This window comes from Ambystoma mexicanum (assembly GCF_040938575.1).
Source record: "Ambystoma mexicanum isolate Mex_15411 chromosome 12 unlocalized genomic scaffold, UKY_AmexF1_1 Mex_chr12_unloc.1, whole genome shotgun sequence".
Lineage (NCBI taxonomy): Eukaryota > Metazoa > Chordata > Amphibia > Caudata > Ambystomatidae > Ambystoma > Ambystoma mexicanum.
In genome coordinates, this window is record NW_027182322.1 from 6,402,447 (window position 1) to 6,425,689 (window position 23,243).

General features: G+C 46.1%; 4 non-coding genes across 4 annotated transcripts; all 4 read left to right on the forward strand.

Moving 5' to 3' along the window:
* The first annotated feature begins 3,426 nt into the window (after nucleotides 1–3,426).
* TRNAH-GUG (transfer RNA histidin (anticodon GUG)) lies at nucleotides 3,427–3,498 on the forward strand. Its single transcript has one exon. It is a non-coding gene; the product is annotated as a tRNA-His (tRNA).
* A 9,810-nt stretch (nucleotides 3,499–13,308) lies between these two features.
* Nucleotides 13,309–13,380, forward strand: TRNAH-GUG (transfer RNA histidin (anticodon GUG)). The gene has a single exon. It is a non-coding gene; the product is annotated as a tRNA-His (tRNA).
* Nucleotides 13,381–15,780: 2,400 nt separating this feature from the next.
* TRNAH-GUG (transfer RNA histidin (anticodon GUG)) lies at nucleotides 15,781–15,852 on the forward strand. Its single transcript has one exon. It is a non-coding gene; the product is annotated as a tRNA-His (tRNA).
* A 2,398-nt stretch (nucleotides 15,853–18,250) lies between these two features.
* On the forward strand, nucleotides 18,251–18,322 carry TRNAH-GUG (transfer RNA histidin (anticodon GUG)). The gene has a single exon. It is a non-coding gene; the product is annotated as a tRNA-His (tRNA).
* Nucleotides 18,323–23,243: the final 4,921 nt, after the last annotated feature.

Sequence of the window (23,243 nt, forward strand, 5' to 3'; positions counted from 1 at the left end):
GAGAGAAGGAGGAGGCGTGAACGTGCATCCATGTATGCGGGCGAGACAGGAAGGAGCATTGGTCATGCATCCCTGCATGAGGGTGAGACAGGGAGGAGATATGATCCCCCTATGAAGCCGAGAGAAGGAGGAGGCGTGAATGTGCATCCATGTATGCGGGCGAGACGGGAAGGAGCATTGGTCATGCATTCCTTCCAGAGGGTGAGACAGGGAGGAGATAAAATCCCTGTATGAAGCCGAGAGAATGAGGAGACATGAACGTGCATCCATGTATGCGGGCGAGAAGGGAAGGAGCATTGGTCATGCATCCCTGCATGAGGGTGAGACAGGGAGGAGATAAAATCCCTGTATGAAACCAAGAGAACGAGGCGGCATGAACATGCATCCTTGTATGCAGGTGTGACATGGAGTCATCATGAACATGCATCCCTTTATAAGGACATAACATGGAGGACGCATGAACATGAATGCCTGAATTTTATGGTGGTGGCCTTCGGGTGATTTGGCACGTGCAATTGGCGAAGAGCACTTCTCCTGTGCAAAAAAATAAATTTACTATTAGCACCCCGGAGGGAGCCTCTGCACTTCTTATAGGGAGAAAACTCTGCAATGGAAGGGGACAGGGTCAATAACAAATGTAAACTCTCACAAGACCATCACTGCTCTCACACTTTCCTGCTCTCAGGCTGGCGGGCCATTATCGGCCCTGGCTGCCAACCCATTGCCAGGTTTGTGTAACTATATTATTTCTAATTAGCTCCACTTTGATGACTTTCATTTGGATTCTGACTTGATTATTGAGATCTTAAATAAGTGACTGGGGATCAGGTGTCCACTTATTCTCATGGATAACATCACAACCAACCTTTAATTCAAACATGAGTCATGACATCACAGATGGAGTACAGCTTATGATAGAGGTGGAACATCAAATTTTGTAGCAGCCCAAGTAGCTCGCCGTGATCATATAGTGGTTAGTACTCTGCGTTGTGGCCGCAGCAACCTCGGTTCGAATCCGAGTCACGGCATTGCCGTGAGGCAATGTCACGGCAGTTGGGCAGATATTTTAGAATTTCCATTAATACATTGGCAATCTCTGTGGAGGACTGAAACAATTCGATTTGTCCTGTTACTGTTATGAACCTTTTGTTTCTTTAATGCTCTTTGCACACTTTTTCATCGGGTGACTGTAATGTATTTCAACCAAATCTAATTAAGAGCGCATTATGTGGTGACATTTGCAGTACATGAAACATTATAACACTGCCATTTACGTCAATAACCACTAGCTTGATTAAGACATATGTATTGCAGCGACAGTATTTCCCAGTTACAAATGGGAATAAAAACAACATCCGCGAGGGATTGAACCAACGACATTTAACTGATGTTGCCAATGGAGCGCGTTACAGAGAGCGCGAGGTCCTGCCTTTACAGTCACACGCTGATGATAATACAGATGTTTAAATAAACAGGCATATCTGTGGACTTGTGGTCTTTCTACATTGGGACTCTTAGTCTAGTCCTAGGCTATTGTAGGCAAAGGCGTATCTTTTAGTGGAATGAGAGGCATTCTGTAGTCGCGTGAAAGGACCTTTCACGTCAATCTGATCTGTATTGTCCTGTGAAAAAAAGCGTTCTTAGACACAGTGAGGAGTTTTTGGGGATAATGGGAAAATCATTTCCAACTAAATGACAGGAATTTCTTAGTCCAATCATGAGGTGTGCTAGGCTTTTTTATACTGTGGCGGAAAGAGAGAGAGTATAACAGTCATTATAAATAAAGGGCCAAGGAAGTGACAGTTTATGGAAGGAACAATTTGCACATAGTTTTAGAATGTGGTCAGGAGGAGGACAATGTGCTTACACATATGAAACATTAGAAGGTAGACATTATGGAAGCACATATATTTCTTTATTTTTATTGTATTTGGGGAGAGGTGGTTAATATAGCACGTTCAATGTGGAAAAGTTCTTTCCATAGCACCTTGCAGGTGGGCGACATCTAGAGCTGTGCAGTAGCCACCCATGCCCCAGACGTCAAAGAGAACAAGAAGTTACACATGTTGGAAGTGAGGGTGAGACATTGAGGAGATATGATCCCCGTATGAAGCCGAGAGAAGGAGGAGGCGTGAACGTGCATCCATGTATGCAGGCGAGAAGGGAAGGAGCATTGGTCATGCATCCCTGCATGAGGGTGAGACAGGGAGGAGATATGATCCCCGTATGAAGCCGAGAGAAGGAGGAGGTGTGAACGTGCATCCATGTATGCGGGCGAGACAGGAAGGAGCGTTGGTCATGCATCCCTGCATGAGGGTGAGACAGGGAGGAGATATGATCCCCGTATGAAGCCGATAGAAGGAGGAGGCGTGAACGTGCATCCATGTATGCAGGCGAGAAGGGAAGGAGCATTGGTCATGCATCCCTGCATGAGGGTGAGACAGGGAGGAGATATGATCCCCGTATGAAGCCGAGAGAAGGAGGAGGCGTGAACGTGCATCCATGTATGCGGGCGAGACAGGAAGGAGCATTGGTCATGCATCCCTGCATGAGGGTGAGACAGGGAGGAGATATGATCCCCGTATGAAGCCGAGAGAAGGAGGAGGCGTGAACGTGCATCCATGTATGCGTGCGAGACGGGAAGGAGCATTGGTCATGCATCCCTTCCTGAGGGTGAGACAGGGTGGAGATAAAATCCCCGTATGAAGCCGAGAGAACGAGGAGACATGAACGTGCATCCATGTATGCGGGCGAGAAGGGAAGGAGCATTGGTCATGCATCCCTGCATGAGGGTGAGACAGGGAGGAGATAAAATCCCTGTATGAAGCCAAGAGAACGAGGCGGCATGAACATGCATCCTTGTATGCAGGTGTGACATGGAGTCATCATGAACATGCATCCCTTTATAAGGACATAACATGGAGGACGCATGAACATGAATGCCTGAATTTTATGGTGGTGGCCTTCGGGTGATTTGGCACGTGCAATTGGTGAAGAGCACTTCTCCTGCGCAAAAAAATAAATTTACTATTAGCACCTCGGAGGGAGCCTCTGCACTTCTTATAGGGAGAAAACTCTGCAATGGAAGGGGACAGGGTCAATAACAGCTGTAAACTCTCAAAAGACCATCACTGCTCTCACACTTTCCTGCTCTCAGGCTGGCGGGCCATTATCGGCCCTGGCTGCCGCACCATTGCCAGGTTTGTGTAACTATATTATTTCTAATTGGCTCCACTTTGATGACTTTCATTTGGATTCTGACTTGATTATTGAGATCTTAAATAAGTGACTGGGGATCAGGTGTCCACTTATTCTCATGGATAACATCACAACCAACCTTTAATTCAAACATGAGTCATGACATCACAGATGGAGTACAGCTTATGATAGAGGTGGAACGTCACATTGTAGCAGCCCAAGTAGCTCGCCGTGATCGTATAGTGGTTAGTACTCTGCGTTGTGGCCGCAGCAACCTCGGTTCGAATCCGAGTCACGGCATTGCGGTGAGGCAATGTCACGGCAGTTGGGCAGATATTTTAGAATTTCCATTAATACATTGGCAATCTCTGTGGAGGACTGAAACAATTCGATATGTCGTGTTACTGTTATGAACCTTTTGTTTCTTTAATGCTCTTTGCACACTTTTTCATCGGGTGACTGTAATGTATTTCAACCAAATCTAATTAAGAGCGCATTATGTGGTGACATTTGCAGTACATGAAACATTATAACACTGCCATTTACGTCAATAACCACTAGCTTGATTAAGACATATGTATTGCAGCGACAGTATTTCCCAGTTACAAATGGGAATAAAAACAACATCCGCGAGGGATTGAACCAACGACATTTAACTGATGTTGCCAATGGAGCGCGTTACAGAGAGCGCGAGGTACCGCCTTTAGAGTCACACGCTGATGATAATACAGATGTTTAAATAAACAGGAATATCTGTGGACTTATGGTCTTTCTACATTGGGACTCATAGTCTAGTCCTAGGCTATTGTATTCACTGGCGTATCTTTTAGTGGAATGAGAGGCATTCTGTAGTCGCGTGAAAGGACCTTTCAAGTCAATCTGATCTGTATTGTCCTGTGAAAAAAAGCGTTCTTAGACACAGTGAGGAGTTTTTGGGGATAATGGGAAAATCATTTCCAACTAAATGACAGGAATTTCTGAGTCCAATCATGAGGTGTGCTAGGCTTTTTTATACTGTGGCGGAAAGAGAGAGAGTATAACAGTCATTATAAATAAAGGGCCAAGGAAGTGACAGTTTATGGAAGGAACAATTTGCACATAGTTTTAGAATGTGGTCAGGAGGAGGACAATGTGCTTACACATATGAAACATTAGAAGGTAGACATTATGGAAGCACATATATTTCTTTATTTTTATTGTATTTGGGGAGAGGTGGTTAATATAGCACGTTCAATGTGGAAAAGTTCTTTCCATAGCACCTTGCAGGTGGGCAACATCTAGAGCTGTGCAGTAGCCACCCATGCCCCAGACGTCAAAGAGAACAAGAAGTTACACATGTTGGAAGTGAGGGTGAGACATTGAGGAGATATGATCCCCGTATGAAGCCGAGAGAAGGAGGAGGCGTGAACGTGCATCCATGTATGCAGGCGAGAAGGGAAGGAGCATTGGTCATGCATCCCTGCATGAGGGTGAGACAGGGAGGAGATATGATCCCCGTATGAAGCCGAGAGAAGGAGGAGGTGTGAACGTGCATCCATGTATGCGGGCGAGACAGGAAGGAGCGTTGGTCATGCATCCCTGCATGAGGGTGAGACAGGGAGGAGATATGATCCCCGTATGAAGCCGAGAGAAGGAGGAGGCGTGAACGTGCATCCATGTATGCAGGCGAGAAGGGAAGGAGCATTGGTCATGCATCCCTGCATGAGGGTGAGACAGGGAGGAGATATGATCCCCGTATGAAGCCGAGAGAAGGAGGAGGCGTGAACGTGCATCCATGTATGCGGGCGAGACAGGAAGGAGCATTGGTCATGCATCCCTGCATGAGGGTGAGACAGGGAGGAGATATGATCCCCGTATGAAGCCGAGAGAAGGAGGAGGCGTGAACGTGCATCCATGTATGCGTGCGAGACGGGAAGGAGCATTGGTCATGCATCCCTTCCTGAGGGTGAGACAGGGTGGAGATAAAATCCCCGTATGAAGCCGAGAGAACGAGGAGACATGAACGTGCATCCATGTATGCGGGTGAGAAGGGAAGGAGCATTGGTCATGCATCCCTGCATGAGGGTGAGACAGGGAGGAGATAAAATCCCTGTATGAAGCCAAGAGAACGAGGCGGCATGAACATGCATCCTTGTATGCAGGTGTGACATGGAGTCATCATGAACATGCATCCCTTTATAAGGACATAACATGGAGGACGCATGAACATGAATGCCTGAATTTTATGGTGGTGGCCTTCGGGTGATTTGGCACGTGCAATTGGTGAAGAGCACTTCTCCTGCGCAAAAAAATAAATTTACTATTAGCACCTCGGAGGGAGCCTCTGCACTTCTTATAGGGAGAAAACTCTGCAATGGAAGGGGACAGGGTCAATAACAGCTGTAAACTCTCAAAAGACCATCACTGCTCTCACACTTTCCTGCTCTCAGGCTGGCGGGCCATTATCGGCCCTGGCTGCCGCACCATTGCCAGGTTTGTGTAACTATATTATTTCTAATTGGCTCCACTTTGATGACTTTCATTTGGATTCTGACTTGATTATTGAGATCTTAAATAAGTGACTGGGGATCAGGTGTCCACTTATTCTCATGGATAACATCACAACCAACCTTTAATTCAAACATGAGTCATGACATCACAGATGGAGTACAGCTTATGATAGAGGTGGAACGTCACATTGTAGCAGCCCAAGTAGCTCGCCGTGATCGTATAGTGGTTATTACTCTGCGTTGTGGCCGCAGCAACCTCGGTTCGAATCCGAGTCACAGCATTGCGGTGAGGCAATGTCACGGCAGTTGGGCAGATATTTTAGAATTTCCATTAATACATTGGCAATCTCTGTGGAGGACTGAAACAATTCGATATGTCGTGTTACTGTTATGAACCTTTTGTTTCTTTAATGCTCTTTGCACACTTTTTCATCGGGTGACTGTAATGTATTTCAACCAAATCTAATTAAGAGCGCATTATGTGGTGACATTTGCAGTACATGAAACATTATAACACTGCCATTTACGTCAATAACCACTAGCTTGATTAAGACATATGTATTGCAGCAACAGTATTTCCCAGTTACAAATGGGAATAAAAACAACATCCGCGAGGGATTGAACCAACGACATTTAACTGATGTTGCCAATGGAGCGCGTTACAGAGAGCGCGAGGTCCCGCCTTTAGAGTCACACGCTGATGATAATACAGATGTTTAAATAAACAGGCATATCTGTGGACTTATGGTCTTTCTACATTGGGACTCATAGTCTAGTCCTAGGCTATTGTATTCACTGGCGTATCTTTTAGTGGAATGAGAGGCATTCTGTAGTCGCGTGAAAGGACCTTTCAAGTAAATCTGATCTGTATTGTCCTGTGAAAAAAAGCGTTCTTAGACACAGTGAGGAGTTTTTAGGGATAATGGGAAAATCATTTCCAACTAAATGGCAGGAATTTCTTAGTCCAATCATGAGGTGTGCTAGGCTTTTTTATACTGTGGCGGAAAGAGAGAGAGTATAACAGTCATTATAAATAAAGGGCCAAGGAAGTGACAGTTTATGGAAGGAACAATTTGCACATAGTTTTAGAATGTGGTCAGGAGGAGGACAATGTGCTTACACATATGAAACATTAGAAGGTAGACATTATGGAAGCACATATATTTCTTTATTTTTATTGTATTTGGGGAGAGGGGGTTAATATAGCACGTCCAATGTGGAAAAGTGCTTTCCATAGCACCTTGCAGGTGGGCGACATCTAGAGCTGTGCAGTAGCCACACATGCCCCAGACGTCAAAGAGAACAAGAAGTTACACATGTTGGAAGTGAGGGTGAGACATTGAGGAGATATGATCCCCGTATGAAGCCGAGAGAAGGAGGAGGCGTGAACGTGCATCCATGTATGCAGGCGAGAAGGGAAGGAGCATTGGTCATGCATCCCTGCATGAGGGTGAGACAGGGAGGAGATATGATCCCCGTATGAAGCCGAGAGAAGGAGGAGGTGTGAATGTGCATCCATGTATGCGGGCGAGACAGGAAGGAGCGTTGGTCATGCATCCCTGCATGAGGGTGAGACAGGGAGGAGATATGATCCCCGTATGAAGCCGAGAGAAGGAGGAGGCGTGAACGTGCATCCATGTATGCAGGCGAGAAGGGAAGGAGCATTGGTCATGCATCCCTGCATGAGGGTGAGACAGGGAGGAGATATGATCCCCGTATGAAGCCGAGAGAAGGAGGAGGCGTGAACGTGCATCCATGTATGCGGGCGAGACAGGAAGGAGCATTGGTCATGCATCCCTGCATGAGGGTGAGACAGGGAGGAGATATGATCCCCGTATGAAGCCGAGAGAAGGAGGAGGCGTGAATGTGCATCCATGTATGCGGGCGAGACGGGAAGGAGCATTGGTCATGCATTCCTTCCAGAGGGTGAGACAGGGAGGAGATAAAATCCCTGTATGAAGCCGAGAGAACGAGGAGACATGAACGTGCATCCATGTATGCGGGCGAGAAGGGAAGGAGCATTGGTCATGCATCCCTGCATGAGGGTGAGACCGGGAGGAGATAAAATCCCTGTATGAAACCAAGAGAACGAGGCGGCATGAACATGCATCCTTGTATGCAGGTGTGACATGGAGTCATCATGAACATGCATCCCTTTATAAGGACATAACATGGAGGACGCATGAACATGAATGCCTGAATTTTATGGTGGTGGCCTTCGGGTGATTTGGCACGTGCAATTGGCGAAGAGCACTTCTCCTGTGCAAAAAAATAAATTTACTATTAGCACCCCGGAGGGAGCCTCTGCACTTCTTATAGGGAGAAAACTCTGCAATGGAAGGGGACACGGTCAATAACAGCTGTAAACTCTCACAAGACCATCACTGCTCTCACACTTTCCTGCTCTCAGGCTGGCGGGCCATTATCGGCCCTGGCTGCCAACCCATTGCCAGGTTTGTGTAACTATATTATTTCTAATTAGCTCCACTTTGATGACTTTCATTTGGATTCTGACTTGATTATTGAGATCTTAAATAAGTGACTGGGGATCAGGTGTCCACTTATTCTCATGGATAACATCACAACCAACCTTTAATTCAAACATGAGTCATGACATCACAGATGGAGTACAGCTTATGATAGAGGTGGAACATCAAATTTTGTAGCAGCCCAAGTAGCTCGCCGTGATCATATAGTGGTTAGTACTCTGCGTTGTGGCCGCAGCAACCTCGGTTCGAATCCGAGTCACGGCATTGCCGTGAGGCAATGTCACGGCAGTTGGGCAGATATTTTAGAATTTCCATTAATACATTGGCAATCTCTGTGGAGGACTGAAACAATTCGATTTGTCCTGTTACTGTTATGAACCTTTTGTTTCTTTAATGCTCTTTGCACACTTTTTCATCGGGTGACTGTAATGTATTTCAACCAAATCTAATTAAGAGCGCATTATGTGTTGACATTTGCAGTACATGAAACATTATAACACTGCCATTTACGTCAATAACCACTAGCTTGATTAAGACATATGTATTGCAGCGACAGTATTTCCCAGTTACAAATGGGAATAAAAACAACATCCGCGAGGGATTGAACCAACGACATTTAACTGATGTTGCCAATGGAGCGCGTTACAGAGAGCGCGAGGTCCTGCCTTTACAGTCACACGCTGATGATAATACAGATGTTTAAATAAACAGGCATATCTGTGGACTTGTGGTCTTTCTACATTGGGACTCTTAGTCTAGTCCTAGGCTATTGTAGGCAAAGGCGTATCTTTTAGTGGAATGAGAGGCATTCTGTAGTCGCGTGAAAGGACCTTTCACGTCAATCTGATCTGTATTGTCCTGTGAAAAAAAGCGTTCTTAGACACAGTGAGGAGTTTTTGGGGATAATGGGAAAATCATTTCCAACTAAATGACAGGAATTTCTTAGTCCAATCATGAGGTGTGCTAGGCTTTTTTATACTGTGGCGGAAAGAGAGAGAGTATAACAGTCATTATAAATAAAGGGCCAAGGAAGTGACAGTTTATGGAAGGAACAATTTGCACATAGTTTTAGAATGTGGTCAGGAGGAGGACAATGTGCTTACACATATGAAACATTAGAAGGTAGACATTATGGAAGCACATATATTTCTTTATTTTTACTGTATTTGGGGAGAGGTGGTTAATATAGCACGTTCAATGTGGAAAAGTTCTTTCCATAGCACCTTGCAGGTGGGCGACATCTAGAGCTGTGCAGTAGCCACCCATGCCCCAGACGTCAAAGAGAACAAGAAGTTACACATGTTGGAAGTGAGGGTGAGACATTGAGGAGATATGATCCCCGTATGAAGCCGAGAGAAGGAGGAGGCGTGAACGTGCATCCATGTATGCAGGCGAGAAGGGAAGGAGCATTGGTCATGCATCCCTGCATGAGGGTGAGACAGGGAGGAGATATGATCCCCGTATGAAGCCGAGAGAAGGAGGAGGTGTGAACGTGCATCCATGTATGCGGGCGAGACAGGAAGGAGCGTTGGTCATGCATCCCTGCATGAGGGTGAGACAGGGAGGAGATATGATCCCCGTATGAAGCCGATAGAAGGAGGAGGCGTGAACGTGCATCCATGTATGCAGGCGAGAAGGGAAGGAGCATTGGTCATGCATCCCTGCATGAGGGTGAGACAGGGAGGAGATATGATCCCCGTATGAAGCCGAGAGAAGGAGGAGGCGTGAACGTGCATCCATGTATGCGGCCGAGACAGGAAGGAGCATTGGTCATGCATCCCTGCATGAGGGTGAGACAGGGAGGAGATATGATCCCCGTATGAAGCCGAGAGAAGGAGGAGGCGTGAACGTGCATCCATGTATGCGTGCGAGACGGGAAGGAGCATTGGTCATGCATCCCTTCCTGAGGGTGAGACAGGGTGGAGATAAAATCCCCGTATGAAGCCGAGAGAACGAGGAGACATGAACGTGCATCCATGTATGCGGGCGAGAAGGGAAGGAGCATTGGTCATGCATACCTGCATGAGGGTGAGACAGGGAGGAGATAAAATCCCTGTATGAAGCCAAGAGAACGAGGCGGCATGAACATGCATCCTTGTATGCAGGTGTGACATGGAGTCATCATGAACATGCATCCCTTTATAAGGACATAACATGGAGGACGCATGAACATGAATGCCTGAATTTTATGGTGGTGGCCTTCGGGTGATTTGGCACGTGCAATTGGTGAAGAGCACTTCTCCTGCGCAAAAAAATAAATTTACTATTAGCACCTCGGAGGGAGCCTCTGCACTTCTTATAGGGAGAAAACTCTGCAATGGAAGGGGACAGGGTCAATAACAGCTGTAAACTCTCAAAAGACCATCACTGCTCTCACACTTTCCTGCTCTCAGGCTGGCGGGCCATTATCGGCCCTGGCTGCCGCACCATTGCCAGGTTTGTGTAACTATATTATTTCTAATTGGCTCCACTTTGATGACTTTCATTTGGATTCTGACTTGATTATTGAGATCTTAAATAAGTGACTGGGGATCAGGTGTCCACTTATTCTCATGGATAACATCACAACCAACCTTTAATTCAAACATGAGTCATGACATCACAGATGGAGTACAGCTTATGATAGAGGTGGAACGTCACATTGTAGCAGCCCAAGTAGCTCGCCGTGATCATATAGTGGTTAGTACTCTGCGTTGTGGCCGCAGCAACCTCGGTTCGAATCCGAGTCACGGCATTGCGGTGAGGCAATGTCACGGCAGTTGGGCAGATATTTTAGAATTTCCATTAATACATTGGCAATCTCTGTGGAGGACTGAAACAATTCGATATGTCGTGTTACTGTTATGAACCTTTTGTTTCTTTAATGCTCTTTGCACACTTTTTCATCGGGTGACTGTAATGTATTTCAACCAAATCTAATTAAGAGCGCATTATGTGGTGACATTTGCAGTACATGAAACATTATAACACTGCCATTTACGTCAATAACCACTAGCTTGATTAAGACATATGTATTGCAGCGACAGTATTTCCCAGTTACAAATGGGAATAAAAACAACATCCGCGAGGGATTGAACCAACGACATTTAACTGATGTTGCCAATGGAGCGCGTTACAGAGAGCGCGAGGTACCGCCTTTAGAGTCACACGCTGATGATAATACAGATGTTTAAATAAACAGGAATATCTGTGGACTTATGGTCTTTCTACATTGGGACTCATAGTCTAGTCCTAGGCTATTGTATTCACTGGCGTATCTTTTAGTGGAATGAGAGGCATTCTGTAGTCGCGTGAAAGGACCTTTCAAGTCAATCTGATCTGTATTGTCCTGTGAAAAAAAGCGTTCTTAGACACAGTGAGGAGTTTTTGGGGATAATGGAAAAATCATTTCCAACTAAATGACAGGAATTTCTGAGTCCAATCATGAGGTGTGCTAGGCTTTTTTATACTGTGGCGGAAAGAGAGAGAGTATAACAGTCATTATAAATAAAGGGCCAAGGAAGTGACAGTTTATGGAAGGAACAATTTGCACATAGTTTTAGAATGTGGTCAGGAGGAGGACAATGTGCTTACACATATGAAACATTAGAAGGTAGACATTATGGAAGCACATATATTTCTTTATTTTTATTGTATTTGGGGAGAGGTGGTTAATATAGCACGTTCAATGTGGAAAAGTTCTTTCCATAGCACCTTGCAGGTGGGCAACATCTAGAGCTGTGCAGTAGCCACCCATGCCCCAGACGTCAAAGAGAACAAGAAGTTACACATGTTGGAAGTGAGGGTGAGACATTGAGGAGATATGATCCCCGTATGAAGCCGAGAGAAGGAGGAGGCGTGAACGTGCATCCATGTATGCAGGCGAGAAGGGAAGGAGCATTGGTCATGCATCCCTGCATGAGGGTGAGACAGGGAGGAGATATGATCCCCGTATGAAGCCGAGAGAAGGAGGAGGTGTGAACGTGCATCCATGTATGCGGGCGAGACAGGAAGGAGCGTTGGTCATGCATCCCTGCATGAGGGTGAGACAGGGAGGAGATATGATCCCCGTATGAAGCCGAGAGAAGGAGGAGGCGTGAACGTGCATCCATGTATGCAGGCGAGAAGGGAAGGAGCATTGGTCATGCATCCCTGCATGAGGGTGAGACAGGGAGGAGATATGATCCCCGTATGAAGCCGAGAGAAGGAGGAGGCGTGAACGTGCATCCATGTATGCGGGCGAGACAGGAAGGAGCATTGGTCATGCATCCCTGCATGAGGGTGAGACAGGGAGGAGATATGATCCCCGTATGAAGCCGAGAGAAGGAGGAGGCGTGAACGTGCATCCATGTATGCGTGCGAGACGGGAAGGAGCATTGGTCATGCATCCCTTCCTGAGGGTGAGACAGGGTGGAGATAAAATCCCCGTATGAAGCCGAGAGAACGAGGAGACATGAACGTGCATCCATGTATGCGGGTGAGAAGGGAAGGAGCATTGGTCATGCATCCCTGCATGAGGGTGAGACAGGGAGGAGATAAAATCCCTGTATGAAGCCAAGAGAACGAGGCGGCATGAACATGCATCCTTGTATGCAGGTGTGACATGGAGTCATCATGAACATGCATCCCTTTATAAGGACATAACATGGAGGACGCATGAACATGAATGCCTGAATTTTATGGTGGTGGCCTTCGGGTGATTTGGCACGTGCAATTGGTGAAGAGCACTTCTCCTGCGCAAAAAAATAAATTTACTATTAGCACCTCGGAGGGAGCCTCTGCACTTCTTATAGGGAGAAAACTCTGCAATGGAAGGGGACAGGGTCAATAACAGCTGTAAACTCTCAAAAGACCATCACTGCTCTCACACTTTCCTGCTCTCAGGCTGGCGGGCCATTATCGGCCCTGGCTGCCGCACCATTGCCAGGTTTGTGTAACTATATTATTTCTAATTGGCTCCACTTTGATGACTTTCATTTGGATTCTGACTTGATTATTGAGATCTTAAATAAGTGACTGGGGATCAGGTGTCCACTTATTCTCATGGATAACATCACAACCAACCTTTAATTCAAACATGAGTCATGACATCACAGATGGAGTACAGCTTATGATAGAGGTGGAACGTCACATTGTAGCAGCCCAAGTAGCTCGCCGTGATCGTATAGTGGTTATTACTCTGCGTTGTGGCCGCAGCAACCTCGGTTCGAATCCGAGTCACGGCATTGCGGTGAGGCAATGTCACGGCAGTTGGGCAGATATTTTAGAATTTCCATTAATACATTGGCAATCTCTGTGGAGGACTGAAACAATTCGATATGTCGTGTTACTGTTATGAACCTTTTGTTTCTTTAATGCTCTTTGCACACTTTTTCATCGGGTGACTGTAATGTATTTCAACCAAATCTAATTAAGAGCGCATTATGTGGTGACATTTGCAGTACATGAAACATTATAACACTGCCATTTACGTCAATAACCACTAGCTTGATTAAGACATATGTATTGCAGCAACAGTATTTCCCAGTTACAAATGGGAATAAAAACAACATCCGCGAGGGATTGAACCAACGACATTTAACTGATGTTGCCAATGGAGCGCGTTACAGAGAGCGCGAGGTCCCGCCTTTAGAGTCACACGCTGATGATAATACAGATGTTTAAATAAACAGGCATATCTGTGGACTTATGGTCTTTCTACATTGGGACTCATAGTCTAGTCCTAGGCTATTGTATTCACTGGCGTATCTTTTAGTGGAATGAGAGGCATTCTGTAGTCGCGTGAAAGGACCTTTCAAGTAAATCTGATCTGTATTGTCCTGTGAAAAAAAGCGTTCTTAGACACAGTGAGGAGTTTTTAGGGATAATGGGAAAATCATTTCCAACTAAATGGCAGGAATTTCTTAGTCCAATCATGAGGTGTGCTAGGCTTTTTTATACTGTGGCGGAAAGAGAGAGAGTATAACAGTCATTATAAATAAAGGGCCAAGGAAGTGACAGTTTATGGAAGGAACAATTTGCACATAGTTTTAGAATGTGGTCAGGAGGAGGACAATGTGCTTACACATATGAAACATTAGAAGGTAGACATTATGGAAGCACATATATTTCTTTATTTTTATTGTATTTGGGGAGAGGGGGTTAATATAGCACGTCCAATGTGGAAAAGTGCTTTCCATAGCACCTTGCAGGTGGGCGACATCTAGAGCTGTGCAGTAGCCACACATGCCCCAGACGTCAAAGAGAACAAGAAGTTACACATGTTGGAAGTGAGGGTGAGACATTGAGGAGATATGATCCCCGTATGAAGCCGAGAGAAGGAGGAGGCGTGAACGTGCATCCATGTATGCAGGCGAGAAGGGAAGGAGCATTGGTCATGCATCCCTGCATGAGGGTGAGACAGGGAGGAGATATGATCCCCGTATGAAGCCGAGAGAAGGAGGAGGTGTGAATGTGCATCCATGTATGCGGGCGAGACAGGAAGGAGCGTTGGTCATGCATCCCTGCATGAGGGTGAGACAGGGAGGAGATATGATCCCCGTATGAAGCCGAGAGAAGGAGGAGGCGTGAACGTGCATCCATGTATGCAGGCGAGAAGGGAAGGAGCATTGGTCATGCATCCCTGCATGAGGGTGAGACAGGGAGGAGATATGATCCCCGTATGAAGCCGAGAGAAGGAGGAGGCGTGAACGTGCATCCATGTATGCGGGCGAGACAGGAAGGAGCATTGGTCATGCATCCCTGCATGAGGGTGAGACAGGGAGGAGATATGATCCCCGTATGAAGCCGAGAGAAGGAGGAGGCGTGAATGTGCATCCATGTATGCGGGCGAGACAGGAAGGAGCATTGGTCATGCATTCCTTCCAGAGGGTGAGACAGGGAGGAGATAAAATCCCTGTATGAAGCCGAGAGAACGAGGAGACATGAACGTGCATCCATGTATGCGGGCGAGAAGGGAAGGAGCATTGGTCATGCATCCCTGCATGAGGGTGAGACAGGGAGGAGATAAAATCCCTGTATGAAACCAAGAGAACGAGGCGGCATGAACATGCATCCTTGTATGCAGGTGTGACATGGAGTCATCATGAACATGCATCCCTTTATAAGGACATAACATGGAGGACGCATGAACATGAATGCCTGAATTTTATGGTGGTGGCCTTCGGGTGATTTGGCACGTGCAATTGGCGAAGAGCACTTCTCCTGTGCAAAAAAATAAATTTACTATTAGCACCCCGGAGGGAGCCTCTGCACTTCTTATAGGGAGAAAACTCTGCAATGGAAGGGGACACGGTCAATAACAGCTGTAAACTCTCACAAGACCATCACTGCTCTCACACTTTCCTGCTCTCAGGCTGGCGGGCCATTATCGGCCCTGGCTGCCAACCCATTGCCAGGTTTGTGTAACTATATTATTTCTAATTGGCTCCACTTTGATGACTTTCATTTGGATTCTGACTTGATTATTGAGATCTTAAATAAGTGACTGGGGATCAGGTGTCCACTTATTCTCATGGATAACATCACAACCAACCTTTAATTCAAACATGAGTCATGACATCACCGATGGAGTACAGCTTATGATAGAGGTGGAACATCAAATTTTGTAGCAGCCCAAGTAGCTCGCCGTGATAGTATAGTGGTTAGTACTCTGCGTTGTGGCCGCAGCAACCTCGGTTCGAATCCGAGTCACGGCATTGCCGTGAGGCAATGTCACTGCAGTTGGGCAGATATTTTAGAATTTCCATTAATACATTGGCAATCTCTGTGGAGGACTGAAACAATTCGATTTGTCCTGTTACTGTTATGAACCTTTTGTTTCTTTAATGCTCTTTTCACACTTTTTCATCGGGTGACTGTAATGTATTTCAACCAAATCTAATTAAGAGCGCATTATGTGGTGACATTTGCAGTACATGAAACATTATAACACTGCCATTTACGTCAATAACCACTAGCTTGATTAAGACATATGTATTGCAGCGACAGTATTTCCCAGTTACAAATGGGAATAAAAACAACATCCGCGAGGGATTGAACCAACAACATTTAACTGATGTTGCCAATGGAGCGCGTTACAGAGAGCGCGAGGTCCCGCCTTTACAGTCACACGCTGATGATAATACAGATGTTTAAATAAACAGGCATATCTGTGGACTTGTGGTCTTTCTACATTGGGACTCTTAGTCTAGTCCTAGGCTATTGTAGGCAAAGGCGTATCTTTTAGTGGAATGAGAGGCATTCTGTAGTCGCGTGAAAGGACCTTTCAAGTCAATCTGATCTGTATTGTCCTGTGAAAAAAAACGTTCTTAGACACAGTGAGGAGTTTTTGGGGATAATGGGAAAATCATTTCCAACTAAATGACAGGAATTTCTTAGTCCAATCATGAGGTGTGCTAGGCTTTTTTATACTGTGGCGGAAAGAGAGACAGTATAACAGTCATTATAAATAAAGGGCCAAGGAAGTGACAGTTTATGGAAGGAACAATTTGCACATAGTTTTAGAATGTGGTCAGGAGGAGGACAATGTGCTTACACATATGAAACATTAGAAGGTAGACATTATGGAAGCACATATATTTCTTTATTTTTATTGTATTTGGGGAGAGGTGGTTAATATAGCACGTTCAATGTGGAAAAGTTCTTTCCATAGCACCTTGCAGGTGGGCGACATCTAGAGCTGTGCAGTAGCCACCCATGCCCCAGACGTCAAAGAGAACAAGAAGTTACACATGTTGGAAGTGAGGGTGAGACATTGAGGAGATATGATCCCCGTATGAAGCCGAGAGAAGGAGGAGGCGTGAACGTGCATCCATGTATGCAGGCGAGAAGGGAAGGAGCATTGGTCATGCATCCCTGCATGAGGGTGAGACAGGGAGGAGATATGATCCCCGTATGAAGCCGAGAGAAGGAGGAGGTGTGAACGTGCATCCATGTATGCGGGCGAGACAGGAAGGAGCGTTGGTCATGCATCCCTGCATGAGGGTGAGACAGGGAGGAGATATGATCCCCGTATGAAGCCGAGAGAAGGAGGAGGCGTGAACGTGCATCCATGTATGCAGGCGAGAAGGGAAGGAGCATTGGTCATGCATCCCTGCATGAGGGTGAGACAGGGAGGAGATATGATCCCCGTATGAAGCCGAGAGAAGGAGGAGGCGTGAACGTGCATCCATGTATGCGGGCGAGACAGGAAGGAGCATTGGTCATGCATCCCTGCATGAGGGTGAGACAGGGAGGAGATATGATCCCTGTATGAAGCCGAGAGAAGGAGGAGGCGTGAACGTGCATCCATGTATGCGTGCGAGACGGGAAGGAGCATTGGTCATGCATCCCTTCCTGAGGGTGAGACAGGGTGGAGATAAAATCCCCGTATGAAGCCGAGAGAACGAGGAGACATGAACGTGCATCCATGTATGCGGGCGAGAAGGGAAGGAGCATTGGTCATGCATCCCTGCATGAGGGTGAGACAGGGAGGAGATAAAATCCCTGTATGAAGCCAAGAGAACGAGGCGGCATGAACATGCATCCTTGTATGCAGGTGTGACATGGAGTCATCATGAACATGCATCCCTTTATAAGGACATAACATGGAGGACGCATGAACATGAATGCCTGAATTTTATGGTGGTGGCCTTCGGGTGATTTGGCACGTGCAATTGGTGAAGAGCACTTCTCCTGCGCGAAAAAATAAATTTACTATTAGCACCTCGGAGGGAGCCTCTGCTCTTCTTATAGGGAGAAAACTCTGCAATGGAAGGGGACATGGTCAATAACAGCTGTAAACTCTCAAAAGACCATCACTGCTCTCACACTTTCCTGCTCTCAGGCTGGCGGGCCATTATCGGCCCTGGCTGCCGCACCATTGCCAGGTTTGTGTAACTATATTATTTCTAATTGGCTCCACTTTGATGACTTTCATTTGGATTCTGACTTGATTATTGAGATCTTAAATAAGTGACTGGGGATCAGGTGTCCACTTATTCTCATGGATAACATCACAACCAACCTTTAATTCAAACATGAGTCATGACATCACAGATGGAGTACAGCTTATGATAGAGGTGGAACGTCACATTGTAGCAGCCCAAGTAGCTCGCCGTGATCGTATAGTGGTTAGTACTCTGCGTTGTGGCCGCAGCAACCTCGGTTCGATTCCGAGTCACGGCATTGCGATGAGGCAATGTCACGGCAGTTGGGCAGATATTTTAGAATTTCCATTAATACATTGGCAATCTCTGTGGAGGACTGAAACAATTCGATATGTCGTGTTACTGTTATGAACCTTTTGTTTCTTTAATGCTCTTTGCACACTTTTTCATCGGGTGACTGTAATGTATTTCAACCAAATCTAATTAAGAGCGCATTATGTGGTGACATTTGCAGTACATGAAACATTATAACACTGCCATTTACGTCAATAACCACTAGCTTGATTAAGACATATGTATTGCAGCAACAGTATTTCCCAGTTACAAATGGGAATAAAAACAACATCCGCGAGGGATTGAACCAACGACATTTAACTGATGTTGCCAATGGAGCGCGTTACAGAGAGCGCGAGGTCCCGCCTTTAGAGTCACACGCTGATGATAATACAGATGTTTAAATAAACAGGCATATCTGTGGACTTATAGTCTTTCTACATTGGGACTCATAGTCTAGTCCTAGGCTATTGTATTCACTGGCGTATCTTTTAGTGGAATGAGAGGCATTCTGTAGTCGCGTGAAAGGACCTTTCAAGTCAATCTGATCTGTATTGTCCTGTGAAAAAAAGCGTTCTTAGACACAGTGAGGAGTTTTTGGGGATAATGGGAAAATCATTTCCAACTAAATGGCAGGAATTTCTTAGTCCAATCATGAGGTGTGCTAGGCTTTTTTATACTGTGGCGGAAAGAGAGAGAGTATAACAGTCATTATAAATAAAGGGCCAAGGAAGTGACAGTTTATGGAAGGAACAATTTGCACATAGTTTTAGAATGTGGTCAGGAGGAGGACAATGTGCTTACACATATGAAACATTAGAAGGTAGACATTATGGAAGCACATATATTTCTTTATTTTTATTGTATTTGGGGAGAGGGGGTTAATATAGCACGTCCAATGTGGAAAAGTGCTTTCCATAGCACCTTGCAGGTGGGCGACATCTAGAGCTGTGCAGTAGCCACACATGCCCCAGACGTCAAAGAGAACAAGAAGTTACACATGTTGGAAGTGAGGGTGAGACATTGAGGAGATATGATCCCCGTATGAAGCCGAGAGAAGGAGGAGGCGTGAACGTGCATCCATGTATGCAGGCGAGAAGGGAAGGAGCATTGGTCATGCATCCCTGCATGAGGGTGAGACAGGGAGGAGATATGATCCCCGTATGAAGCCGAGAGAAGGAGGAGGTGTGAATGTGCATCCATGTATGCGGGCGAGACAGGAAGGAGCGTTGGTCATGCATCCCTGCATGAGGGTGAGACAGGGAGGAGATATGATCCCCGTATGAAGCCGAGAGAAGGAGGAGGCGTGAACGTGCATCCATGTATGCAGGCGAGAAGGTAAGGAGCATTGGTCATGCATCCCTGCATGAGGGTGAGACAGGGAGGAGATATGATCCCCGTATGAAGCCGAGAGAAGGAGGAGGCGTGAACGTGCATCCATGTATGCGGGCGAGACAGGAAGGAGCATTGGTCATGCATCCCTGCATGAGGGTGAGACAGGGAGGAGATATGATCCCCGTATGAAGCCGAGAGAAGGAGGAGGCGTGAATGTGCATCCATGTATGCGGGCGAGACGGGAAGGAGCATTGGTCATGCATTCCTTCCAGAGGGTGAGACAGGGAGGAGATAAAATCCCTGTATGAAGCCGAGAGAACGAGGAGACATGAACGTGCATCCATGTATGTGGGCGAGAAGGGAAGGAGCATTGGTCATGCATCCCTGCATGAGGGTGAGACAGGGAGGAGATAAAATCCCTGTATGAAACCAAGAGAACGAGGCGGCATGAACATGCATCCTTGTATGCAGGTGTGACATGGAGTCATCATGAACATGCATCCCTTTATAAGGACATAACATGGAGGACGCATGAACATGAATGCCTGAATTTTATGGTGGTGGCCTTCGGGTGATTTGGCACGTGCAATTGGCGAAGAGCACTTCTCCTGTGCAAAAAAATAAATTTACTATTAGCACCCCGGAGGGAGCCTCTGCACTTCTTATAGGGAGAAAACTCTGCAATAGAAGGGGACAGGGTCAATAACAGCTGTAAACTCTCACAAGACCATCCCTGCTCTCACACTTTCCTGCTCTCAGGCTGGCGGGCCATTATCGGCCCTGGCTGCCAACCCATTGCCAGGTTTGTGTAACTATATTATTTCTAATTGGCTCCACTTTGATGACTTTCATTTGGATTCTGACTTGATTATTGAGATCTTAAATAAGTGACTGGGGATCAGGTGTCCACTTATTCTCATGGATAACATCACAACCAACCTTTAATTCAAACATGAGTCATGACATCACAGATGGAGTACAGCTTATGATAGAGGTGGAACATCAAATTTTGTAGCAGTATAAGTAGCTCGTCGTGATCGTATAGTGGTTAGTACTCTGCGTTGTGGCCGCAGCAACCTCGGTTCGAATCCGAGTCACGGCATTGCCGTGAGGCAATGTCACGGCAGTTGGGCCGATATTTTAGAATTTCCATTAATACATTGGCAATCTCTGTGGAGGACTGAAACAATTCGATTTGTCCTGTTACTGTTATGAACCTTTTGTTTCTTTAATGCTCTTTTCACACTTTTTCATCGGGTGACTGTAATGTATTTCAACCAAATCTAATTAAGAGCGCATTATGTGGTGACATTTGCAGTACATGAAACATTATAACACTGCCATTTACGTCAATAACCACTAGCTTGATTAAGACATATGTATTGCAGCGACAGTATTTCCCAGTTACAAATGGGAATAAAAACAACATCCGCGAGGGATTGAACCAACAACATTTAACTGATGTTGCCAATGGAGCGCGTTACAGAGAGCGCGAGGTCCCGCCTTTACAGTCACACGCTGATGATAATACAGATGTTTAAATAAACAGGCATATCTGTGGACTTGTGGTCTTTCTACATTGGGACTCTTAGTCTAGTCCTAGGCTATTGTAGGCAAAGGCGTATCTTTTAGTGGAATGAGAGGCATTCTGTAGTCGCGTGAAAGGACCTTTCAAGTCAATCTGATCTGTATTGTCCTGTGAAAAAAAGCGTTCTTAGACACAGTGAGGAGTTTTTGGGGATAATGGGAAAATCATTTCCAACTAAATGACAGGAATTTCTTAGTCCAATCATGAGGTGTGCTAGGCTTTTTTATACTGTGGCGGAAAGAGAGAGAGTATAACAGTCATTATAAATAAAGGGCCAAGGAAGTGACAGTTTATGGAAGGAACAATTTGCACATAGTTTTAGAATGTGGTCAGGAGGAGGACAATGTGCTTACACATATGAAACATTAGAAGGTAGACATTATGGAAGCACATATATTTCTTTATTTTTATTGTATTTGGGGAGAGGTGGTTAATATAGCACGTTCAATGTGGAAAAGTTCTTTCCATAGCACCTTGCAGGTGGGCGACATCTAGAGCTGTGCAGTAGCCACCCATGCCCCAGACGTCAAAGAGAACAAGAAGTTACACATGTTGGAAGTGAGGGTGAGACATTGAGGAGATATGATCCCCGTATGAAGCCGAGAGAAGGAGGAGGCGTGAACGTGCATCCATGTATGCAGGCGAGAAGGGAAGGAGCATTGGTCATGCATCCCTGCATGAGGGTGAGACAGGGAGGAGATATGATCCCCGTATGAAGCCGAGAGAAGGAGGAGGTGTGAACGTGCATCCATGTATGCGGGCGAGACAGGAAGGAGCGTTGGTCATGCATCCCTGCATGAGGGTGAGACAGGGAGGAGATATGATCCCCGTATGAAGCCGAGAGAAGGAGGAGGCGTGAACGTGCATCCATGTATGCAGGCGAGAAGGGAAGGAGCATTGGTCATGCATCCCTGCATGAGGGTGAGACAGGGAGGAGATATGATCCCCGTATGAAGCCGAGAGAAGGAGGAGGCGTGAACGTGCATCCATGTATGCGGGCGAGACAGGAAGGAGCATTGGTCATGCATCCCTGCATGAGGGTGAGACAGGGAGGAGATATGATCCCCGTATGAAGCCGAGAGAAGGAGGAGGCGTGAACGTGCATCCATGTATGCGGGCGAGACGGGAAGGAGCATTGGTCATGCATCCCTTCCTGAGGGTGAGACAGGGTGGAGATAAAATCCCCGTATGAAGCCGAGAGAACGAGGAGACATGAACGTGCATCCATGTATGCGGGCGAGAAGGGAAGGAGCATTGGTCATGCATCCCTGCATGAGGGTGAGACAGGGAGGAGATAAAATCCCTGTATGAAGCCAAGAGAACGAGGCGGCATGAACATGCATCCTTGTATGCAGGTGTGACATGGAGTCATCATGAACATGCATCCCTTTATAAGGACATAACATGGAGGACGCATGAACATGAATGCCTGAATTTTATGGTGGTGGCCTTCGGGTGATTTGGCACGTGCAATTGGTGAAGAGCACTTCTCCTGCGCAAAAAAATAAATTTACTATTAGCACCCCGGAGGGAGCCTCTGCACTTCTTATAGGGAGAAAACTCTGCAATGGAAGGGGACAGGGTCAATAACAGCTGTAAACTCTCACAAGACCATCACTGCTCTCACACTTTCCTCCTCTCAGGCTGGCGGGCCATTATCGGCCCTGGCTGCCGCACCATTGCCAGGTTTGTGTAACTATATTATTTCTAATTGGCTCCACTTTGATGACTTTCATTTGGATTCTGACTTGATTATTGAGATCTTAAATAAGTGACTGGGGATCAGGTGTCCACTTATTCTCATGGATAACATCACAACCAACCTTTAATTCAAACATGAGTCATGACATCACAGATGGAGTACAGCTTATGATAGAGGTGGAACGTCACCTTGTAGCAGCCCAAGTAGCTCGCTGTGATCGTATAGTGATTAGTACTCTGCGTTGTGGCCACAGCAACCTTG